The 10,262-nt window shown below is 49.8% G+C and overlaps 1 long non-coding RNA gene across 1 annotated transcript in view; it reads left to right on the top strand.

Annotated features, from left to right (window-relative positions):
• The window catches only part of LOC132005162 (uncharacterized), a 9,589-nt gene extending 4,719 nt beyond the window's left edge, over positions 1–4,870 (top strand). The window contains exon 3 of the long non-coding RNA XR_009400745.1: positions 4,206–4,870. This is a non-coding gene — a long non-coding RNA (uncharacterized LOC132005162). The remainder of the gene's footprint in view (positions 1–4,205) is intronic.
• Positions 4,871–10,262: the final 5,392 nt, after the last annotated feature.

The raw sequence follows: 10,262 nt of genomic DNA, 5'->3' as shown, positions 1-10,262 counted from the left end.
CTGAGCAGGGAGCCCAATGTGGGGCTCAATCCCAGGACCCTGGGATCATGACCCAAGCTGAAGGCAGAGACTTTAACCCACTGAGCCACCCAGGCGCCCCTGCAGTTCACTTTTTATTTTTTTTAATTTTAATTTTAATTTTTTTCAAAGATTTTATTTATTTATTTGACAGAGAGATCACAAGTAGGCAGAGCAGCTGGCAGAGAGAGAGAGAGGGAAACAGGCTCTCCGCCGAGCAGAGAGCCTGATGCGGGGCTCAATCCCAGGACCCTGGGATCATGACTTGAGATGAAGGCAGAGGCTTAACCCACTGAGCCACCCAAGCGCCCCTATTTTTATTATTTTTTAAGGATTCTATTTATTTATTTGACAGAGAGAGAGATCACAAGTAGGTAGAGAGGCAGGCGGGGGAGGGGGAAGCAGGCTCCCTGCTGAGCAGAGAGCCCATTGTGGGCTCAATCCCAGGACCCTGAGACCATGACCTGAGCTAAAGGCAGATGCTTAACCTCACTGAGCTACCCAGGCGCCCCATGCAGTTCACTTTTTAATATATTCGCAAGGTTGTGCAAATACCACCCCTGTCTAATTCCAGAAGGCCTTCCTCACCCCAAAAACAAACCCCATATCAATTAGCAGTTACTCCCTATTCTCCCATCCCCAGCCTCTGACAGCCATTAATCTGCTTTCTGCCTCCATAGATTTGCCTGCACTGGTATTTTGTGCACATGGCCCCTTCTCGTTTTCTCACCACTGGTAGACACACCACAGGGGTCCTAATCCAAGAAATCCTGTGAATTGTACTGAACTGGGATTTGGCCTGTGAATTGTACTGAACCAGTGGGTGGCACTGGTTGCCCTCATCTCCTTGGGTCTATCCAGCACTGAACTGGGATTTGGCCTGTGGATGGCACTGGTTGCCCTCATCTCCTTGGGTCTTCTTGGCCTCCCCTGTGCTTTTTTTTTTTCTGCCTTTTGTTGTCAAAGGAACAGCCCCAGGATGCTCAGCCCCAGTAATCATAACAAGAGACCACATTTTTATTGGGCCCCTTTTGTGCACCAGGCACTCTCTGGGTGGTTCTGGTTAATCCAGTTTCCCGGCTCTGCTGTGGCCATCCCTTTCTGCACCACCGAAAGCTTTACCTCTGGCAGCTGCTGCTTTTTTTTTTTTTTTTTTTAAGATTTTATTTATTTATTTGAGAGAGAGACAGAACAGGAGAAGGGAGAAGGTCAGAGGGAGAAGCAGACTCCCCATCGAGCTGGGAGCCCAATGTAGGACTCGATCCTGGATCATGACCTGAGCCGAAGGCAGTCACTCAACCAACTGAGCCACCCAGGTGCCCTACCTCTGGCAGCTTCTGCTTTCCAGCTTTTTTTCTGCTTTTCAGGCTCCCCGCTGAGCAGAGAGCCCGATGTGGGACTCGATCCCAGGACCCTGAGATCATGACCTGAGCCGAAGGCAGCGGCTTAACCCACTGAGCCACCCAGGCGCCCATGCCCAGGGCCATTCTGTGGGTACCATTCTGCTTCTGTGTGGTGCTGTGCCAGCCTCTGCCCTGACTGTCAGATCCCATAAGAGCTGGGTGTTTCCCACCTGGCGCCCTCTCCCCCGGCAGGGCTGTTCATGCCAGCTGTTTGTGGCACTTCTTTCTCATCACCCAACCTCAGCCACTCTGTAACCGTCACTGACCTGCCTCAGGTGGAAGGTGCTTCCTGGTGGAACGACACTCACACTGCACATAACTTTCTCTCCAAGTTAACATGTTCATGCCGGGAGGCGTTTGCCATCCCCATTTCGCAGACAAGAACGTGAGGCAGGGAATAAAGACCCAGAGTGCCTTGGGGTCATGCTGGACTTCAAACCCATGGAGCTGGATTTAGCTGGTTCTTAGGCCTGACCTCCCTGCAGGAAGGAAGCAGCCTTTGCTGAGAGCTGGCCCGTCCCTCCTTGTACCTCCACCTTGCTGCCAGGACACAGTCCCTGTTTTTACAGGGGCTGAGTGGGGGGTCTGTGGCAAGCCCGCCCCATCTCCCTGGTTCACTTACTTATTCCGTCCCAATTTTGTCCCAGACACATGCCAGGGGATGGGTCTATGGAGGCACCTCAAACAGGTGTGTGCTGAAGGGGCTCTGGGTCCAGAGTGGGCTCTGAACAAGGACATGGACAATGACAACACAATGTTCATACTGCCACGCGGGACATGAGGGGAAGACAGGTTGCTTCTAATTCAGCCAGTGAGGAGGGGCCCTGGAGCTGATGCTGAGGACAGGAGACCAAACCAAGCTGGGTTTGGACAACACAGGGATGACTGGAAATGAACTCAAAAAGATGAGGTATGGTGGGTGAGTGCAGGGGCTTCAAGGCCAGGTCACATCCTGATGGCCACAGAGAACCCCTGAGTGAAGCTGTGTGGGAAATTGAAAGGCTCACACCTGTGATGGGATGAAGGAATGGCTCCAGCAGGCACGTAACCAACATCTAGACTAAGCAGTGGCTTGCCAGCTCCTACTTTCTGCCTTTACCTAAGTCAGCTGATGGTTCAACCTGCTTCTTCAGGTGGGACCCAATCACCCCACCATTTCTCAGTCTCAAGAGAACGGCAAATTCTAGAGCTGCCTCCTTATAGTAAATACCCCTTGCATATGCTGAAAGGGATGGAGGGACTGTTCCCTCTCTGTCCCCATCTGCTAACTCATATATTTTTATCCTGAAAAGTGAGTGGCTTCTAGCCGAGGTCCTCTGGCAATGGTTTAACCTCTCAAAATCTCAGCTCCTTGGGGCGCCTGGTGGCTCAGTCAGTTAAGCGTCTGACTCTTGGTTTCAGCTCAAGTCATGGTCTCGGGGTCATGATTGGGCCTTGTGTCAGTCTCCATGATCAGCACAGTCTGCTTGGGATTGTCTCCTCTACCCCTACCCTCCTCAAATAAGTAGGTCTTAAAACAACAACAGTAACAAGAACAACAACTCAGCAACTTGTCGCTAAAGTGGGGATAAAAATATCTGCATCCTAGGGGTGCTGAGAGGATGAATGGAACAATGGGTGTAAGTGCTTACAAGTGCTAAGGTCTTACGTGAATGTCACCGGCTCAAATGATTTTAATGAAATCCTTGTGTTGAAACTGATGAATGACACACAATGTCTTTTTTAAAGACTGCAACTTTTGGCACCTGGGTGGATCAGTCATTAAGCATCTGCCTTCAGCTCAGGTCATGATCCCAGGGTCCTGGGACTGAGTCCCACGTTGGGCTCCCTGCAGGGAGCCTGCTCTTCCCCCTCCTGCTCCCCTTGCTTGTGCTCTGCTAAATAAATAAATTAAAATAAAATAAAATACCAGGACTGTGACACACCACATTTCAGCATTACAAACCTTACTTTCTGGCTGAAGGAAAAAACAAAACCATATGGCCAGAGTTAATACAAGGCACCAACAACTGAAAAAGCATCTTCCTTTTTTTTTTTTTTTAATTTTTTAAATATTTATTGGGGCACCTGGGTGGCTCAGTGGGTTAAGCCTCTGCCTTTGGCTCAGGTCATGATCTCAGGGTCCTGGGATTGAGCCCCGCATCAGGCTCTCTGTTTGGCAGGGGCTCTCTGCTTGCCTCACTGCCTACTTGTGATCTCCCTCTCTGTTAAATAAATAAAATCTTAAAAAATAAATAAAAGCAAGGATGGGGGCTTCTGGGTGGCTGTTTTTTGCCAGATGTTTTGTGCACTTCTGTGATTTGTGACGTTTGTGTATGTGTGTGTGTCCGTATCCTGTCTTAGTTCATGCCCAGTCTTCTCTCTCATGGAAATGTTCTCATACTCTAAAATAAATGCATCTTAAAAAAGTAATATTACGGGGTGCCTGGATGGCTCAGTGTGGTTAAGCCTCTGCCTTCAGCTCGGGTCATGATCTCAGGGTCCTGGGATCGAGTCCCAAATCGGGTTCTCTGCTCAGCAGGGAACCTGCTTCTTCCTCTCTCTCTGTCTGCCTCTGCCTACTTGTGATCTCTCTCTCTTTGTGTCAAATAAATAAAATCTTAAAAAAAAAGATTTATTTATTCACTTAAGGGAGAGAGGATGTGCACTCTTTAAAGTGGATAAAAGCTCAACTGACTGAGCTAACCAGGTGCCCTGAAAAAGCATTTTTTTAAGTTTCATGTTTTTTGGTTTTTGTTTTTAATTTCATTTTTGCCTTGGCAAAACCTGAAACGACTGTTCCAGACCTGCTGGGACCATAGTCTCTCCGACCACCTAGTGGACATCTGTGGGAACCTGCATGATGGAGCATGGGAGGGGCTGTTGCTCCCCTTGAAGGCTACTCTGGCTTTCTCACCTAACTGGCTGACCCTGCAGCAAGACGTGTATGATGGCAAGGGGCTGCTCTGCACCGGCCCGGGGTTGTTGATCCTCCCGGCGCCCTCTGCAGAGGAGAAACACCACACCAAAGACGACGGGTCGCCGCCATGTTCGGTGTGCGCCCAGGTCACTGAGGGATAAGCACGGGAAGAGCTGCCGAGGGTCTTCTGATACCCGCTGCACTCACGTGGTGTCCCCTCGGAAAGGATTTTCCGGTGCCAGGCTAGAGATCTGCCTGGGCTGAAGACTTTCTCACATTTGTGACACTTAAAGGGCTTCTGTCCAGCGTGAACCCTCCGAGGTGGAAGGAGGGCCGCAGGCTTGCGGACCGTCTTCCAGCTCAGGCAGCGCATGCAGGGCCCGGCGCCCGCATGGACGCACCGGCGCTGCATGAGGTGTGTGCCACAGCTGAAGGCTTTGCTAGCTCATCAGGAAGCCAGGAAGAGAGGGCTCACCAGAACCAGCCCTTTGGGCACCCTCATCTTGCACTTCCAGTCTCCAAAACTGTGAGGGATAAATTTGTTGATTAAGCCACACGTTTCACAGTATTTTGCTCTAGGAACCTAAGCAGATTAAGACGCAGTGATGCCTCATCCCTTCCCAAAGCACTCAGGTTTGTGGTCTTAGAGTGACAGCTGGATGGCCCCTGTCAGCCCCCAACAAAGCCATCTGTCACACCTGTGTGGTCTACATCCACTTTAGGGCTGGGCAGCAGAGGCTTGGAGGATGTGATGGCATCCAAGACCAGCCACATGTGCTCTGGGACCAGTAAGTGTCCCCAGCCTGGACTTTTTGCCCCACGGCAGCACCCTGAGACCATAGAAACAATCCCTCTGCCTTTGTGTGGCTGTCTCCCTGGGGAACCCATGAATAAAGGGCCTGTCAGCAGACACCACCAATTTCAGAGGAACTACTCACCATCAATACTCAAAGCCCCGAACCACCTTTCTAAATGCTGTTCAGTGCCCCCATTCACTCATTTACCCATTAACATCTTCCAGGTGTCAGCATACGCTAGTTCCTGCTCTGTCCTTTTCCTGGAAGTTGGCTGGTAAACAGGGTGACCATAAAGAGCCTGTGTCCCAGATCGGTCCAGGCATGGATTTCCTGCAAGGTGCCCTAGACTGACAGGCTCACTCAGCCCCATCCTGGAGTGAAGGGAGAAGGAGAGGAAGAGGAGGAAGAGAGCCCTGGTCACTGATGAAGGGGCCCTGCCCCAGGACTCATGCTCCTTGGGAGCTGTGGCTCCATTCCAGTGGCGAGTGGTCGAGCACCAGAGAAACAAGAATAGAAAGGAGGATGCCTGCTGAGACGAGTGACATTTCTGGAAACTCACGTGGAAGGCATCTGCTGGCAATGCAGTATCTTGGGCCTTGGGCTTGTCTTCCTTGATGCTCCCCTGAGAAGGAAGAGCTGGGGGAGGGGAGCGGATGTGAGGGAGGCCAGATCTGCCCTCAGGCCCCAGAGACCCAAGCCCCAAAGTCCCCTCACCTCATATCCCTCCCCTTGCCAGCCCCTAGACTCTTTCCCAGGGGCTCTGGCCCTCCTGGTCCAGACCCTCCCACAGGTGTTTCCTTTTGCACTGCTCGCCCTGGGTCTGTTCCCTCCTGCTTATCCTCCAGAACTTGACTGAACCATAGCCCTCAACATTAACTACATACCAGTAGTTAATGGCATTATGATGGGGGCACCTTTCATAGGCTTGCTTGATTCTCATTCTGTCCCTATGAGGGATAGTTAGAACCGACACTACCTGACCCATTTTATAGGAAGGAAACTGAGGCATCGAGGGGTAAGATGTTTGCTGCAGTTGAACTTTTCCATGGAGGCACCCCCACTCTTGTCCCCATCCATGACCAGCCAAGATAGTGAGTCCTGTGTCCACATAGACAGATGGGGTGACCCACACACCCCAGAATTAGTCTGGGGATGTGACAGCCTACCTGGACTCTTGTAAAGGGATCTACATAGCCACCATGGGTCCACAGTGACCTAGAAGATGATAAATACTTGGAGTACGAAGCCCTGGACCCACAGCTCCACTGTGAGCCACTAACAGGCCATATCCCTGCTCTGGGCCAATTTCTTCCTGGGTACAAAAAGCACAGGCTCCAGGGAGGATGGATGGCATTATGTCTTAGACAGTCTCTGTGAAATAAAACATAACATAGGACCACCGCATGGTGTCCTTGCTGCCAGAAGCCACACCACCTTTACATCCTTCATCTTGTCCTGGCTCCTACGCTGGGCCAGGGGTCACTGAGGTCAGGGCCCCAAAGAAAGCAGCCCTCTGATATGATCCTTGGAGGCTGGGCCTCAGACCCCTCCCTCGAAAACGGGGGACTATCTCTGAGCCAAGATCAAGTTCCTGAGAGCAGCCGCAGCTGCCTGTGTTGCAGCTCCATGCCATCCCCAGGGCGCTAACTTCTCAAGGGTTGGCTGTGCAATTCTGGCCAAGTGCCCTAACACGAGGAAAAAGATGTACTATCATCACTGTTTTACAGGAAGGGACGGGAGGCCAGAGAGAGGTTAAATCAAGGATACAAAGCAAGTGATGGGTGAGGATCTGAACCCACACAGTGATACTTGAGTCTGTGGTTTCAAAAAGATATATTTTTAGTAGATGCATAAATGCTCAGTTGAATGAGGTTTTTTTTTTAAGATTTTATTTATTTATTTGACAGAGAGAGAGGCAGGCAGAGAGAGGGGGGAGGAGGCCCCCCGCCGAGCAGAGAACCCAATGCAGGACTCGATCCCAAGACCCTGAGATCATGACCTGAGCCAAAGGCAGAGGCTTAACCCACTGAGCCGCCCAGGAGCCCCATAGTTGAATAGGTTTTGACCAATCAACACAACTGTATAGCCACTGTCCAGATCAAGCTCTAGAACTTTTTGTGAGGATGAAAATGTTCTGGAGCTATACTGTCCAATTGATCCGCCATCAGCTCCAAGTGGCTCCCAAATGGTAGAAACACAGGTGGTGTGACTGAGAAACTGGATGTTTAATTTTTTTTTAAAAGATTTTATTTATTTATTTGACAGAGAGATCACAAGTAGGCAGAGAGGCAGGCGGAGAGAGAGGAGGAAGCAGGCTCCCCTCCAAGCAGAGAGCCCAATGCGGGGCTCGATCCCAGGACCCTGAGATCATGACCTGAGCCGAAGGCAGAGGTGTAACCCACTGAGCCACCCAGGCGCCCCCTGGATGTGTAATTTGAAGTTTAACTGATTTACATTTTTTAAAATATTTTATTTATTTATTTATTTGACAGAGATCGCAAGTAGGCAGAGAGAGAGGAGGATGCAGGCTCCCTGCTGAACAGAGAGTCCGATGTGGGGCTCAACCCCAGGAACCTGGGACCATGGCCTGAGCAGAAGGCAGAAGCTTTAACCCACTGAGCCACCTGATTTACATTTTATTTTTTTATTTTTTAAATATTTATTTATTTGACAGACAGAGATCACAAGCAGGCAGAGAGAGAGGAGGAAGCGGGCTCCCTGCTGAGCAGAGAGCCCGATGCGGGGCTCGATTCCAGGACCCTGAGATCGTGACCTGAGCCGAAGGCAGAGGCTTCAACCCACTGAGCCACCCAGGCGCCCCCTGATTTACATTTTAATATCTCCATGAAGCTCTTAGCTACCATTCGGACAGCTCACACTAGGACTTTCAGCACCGTGGACAGCTCCTGCCCCGCATCTGCCCCAGCGTGACTGCTACTGGGATTTCTGGCAACACACAATTTGTGCCTATTCTTGAACTTCATTCACACAAAGTAAATTATATGCTGTGTAATAGTTTGTAGTATCTGCCCTATGCTTTCAGGTTTACGGACAGCACTGGCAGCAGACTCCTGTCAGGATGCCTCTACAGGGACTGTCTGGGGACAAAGTGAGATACAGATAGGAAAGTACTCTGAGGGAAAAGCAATAGTCCCAGCCGTCCTGAATTCAAGTCCTATGAGACTCCAAGGAGTGAAGGGCTCATGGGAGGCCCTGATGTACCAGGTGCCCACCCCTTCCTCCCAGTGTCATTCCTAGACTGGAAAGAGTGAACATGAGGGGTAAGTGGAATCTGTCATACCTAAGATCAAATCCATCTCACCACTCTCTGCTGGGTGATCTTGGGTTGCTCAGTTCACCTAAGGCCTAGGTTTTCTATCTGTAAAACTGAGTAATCGTATCTTTTGCAGAAAGGTGACTGTTCACTCATTCATTTAACAAATATGCCATGGGGGTGCCTGGGTGGCTCAGTGGGTTAAAGGCTCTGTCTTCGGCTCAGGTCATGATCTCAGGGTCCTGGGATCGAGCCCCGCATCAGGCTCTCTGCTTGGAGGGGAGCCTGCTTCCTCCTCTCTCTCTGCCTGCCTCTCTGCCTACTTGTGATTTCTCTCTGTCAAATAAATAAAGTATTTAAAAAAAATTAAAAACAAACAAACAAACAAACAAATATGCCATGGACGGTGCACCACACCATGAAATTTATAGTCTGTGATGAATGGGAATGCTAAACAAAACAAAACAAAACAACATAATGTAGGTGTGTTTGGCACCTGTTTTGAATTAAGTGACCAGGGAGGGCCTCTGAGGTAGTATCTAAGCTTAAATGCTATTCAGTGCCCAGAGGCTGGGCAAAGGGTGAGCCCTGGAAACAGGCAGGAGTCAGGTTATGCAGGGCCCAGAAAGCATGGGAAGAAGTGTGGCTTTGGTCACATCAGGGTTTAGCAAGTCAGTCCCACAGCCCATTTCTGTAGAGACTGTGAGCTAAGAAGAGTTTTTCCATTTTTAAGTGGTTGGGAGGGAAAAATCATCAGAAGATTAATGTTACATGAAATTCAGATTTCAGTATTCGATAAAGTTCTGGATTTCATCAGGGGAAAAAAACACATGGGTATGTGTTTTCTCTCTTGTTAGATTAAGTACCTACCTGACATCTTGGGTTTTGCCTCTTGGCCTACGAAGTTGAAATGTTAGCTACCTAGTATTTACAGGGTGAGTTTGCCAATGCTGCTGTGACAACCAGGGCAGGGATAGAAGGCTTAAGGGAGAGGTGGCCTCACCATTCAGGGTTTAAAAACCTCTCTGGTGTGGTGCGGAGAGCAACAGAGGCAGGAAGGGGAGGCAGGAGACCCGTGAAGAGGGGGTCGTCTGGACTAGGCTGAGGATGGCAGGGCAGCAGAATGAGGGCAGCAGGGCATATTCTGAGGGAAAATCTGGTTTCTGAAAATGTCCAGCCCTGTGACTACCACCCTGACATGTGCCTCACCTGGCTCCTCAGGCTCCTGCCTGGCCCTCTGCTCTGTCTCTTGGCTGCTTGACCTCAGCAGCTACAGGATAGGGACCATGTGGTCTTAGTCCCAGACAGAGATCCCAGGTTGTGGGTGAGTCTTGCAAAGATGGATTCCAGTTCCCAGAGCTACTGCCTCCTCCCATCTACTCCCATACATCGGTCAGACTTCTGGCTTTCACTTCAGGACTCAGGGCTGGGATTCTGGAAAATGAAATACTGCTGGATGAGCGAAGGCACCAGGGAGCACATGTGGCCATACACATGAGCTTTCCTGGGAAAGACCCAACTGCCTCCTTCCTCCAAATGGAAAACATATGTCCACACAAAAATCTGTATGTTCACAGTACCATTATTTGGGTAAACAAACTGTGGTATAGCCACACAATGGATTATTATTCAGCTATTAAAAATTTTTTAAATTTAATGAAATACTGATATATGGCACAACATGTATTTTAAAAACATTTTGCTCAGTGAAAGAAGCCAGACACAAAAAAGCCACATACTGTTATGATCCCATTTATATCTCATGTCCAGAACAGAGGTAGATTAACAGAAAGTAGATTAATGGTTGTCAGGGGCTGGAGAAAAGGGGAATGGGAGTGACGGCTAAGGGGTACAGGCCACAGGCACACACC

This window comes from Mustela nigripes, chromosome 17 (genome assembly GCF_022355385.1).
Source record: "Mustela nigripes isolate SB6536 chromosome 17, MUSNIG.SB6536, whole genome shotgun sequence".
Taxonomy (NCBI): Eukaryota; Metazoa; Chordata; class Mammalia; order Carnivora; family Mustelidae; genus Mustela; species Mustela nigripes.
Note: the sequence above shows the minus strand (reverse complement) of the source record. Positions and strands in the feature narration are given on the sequence as shown.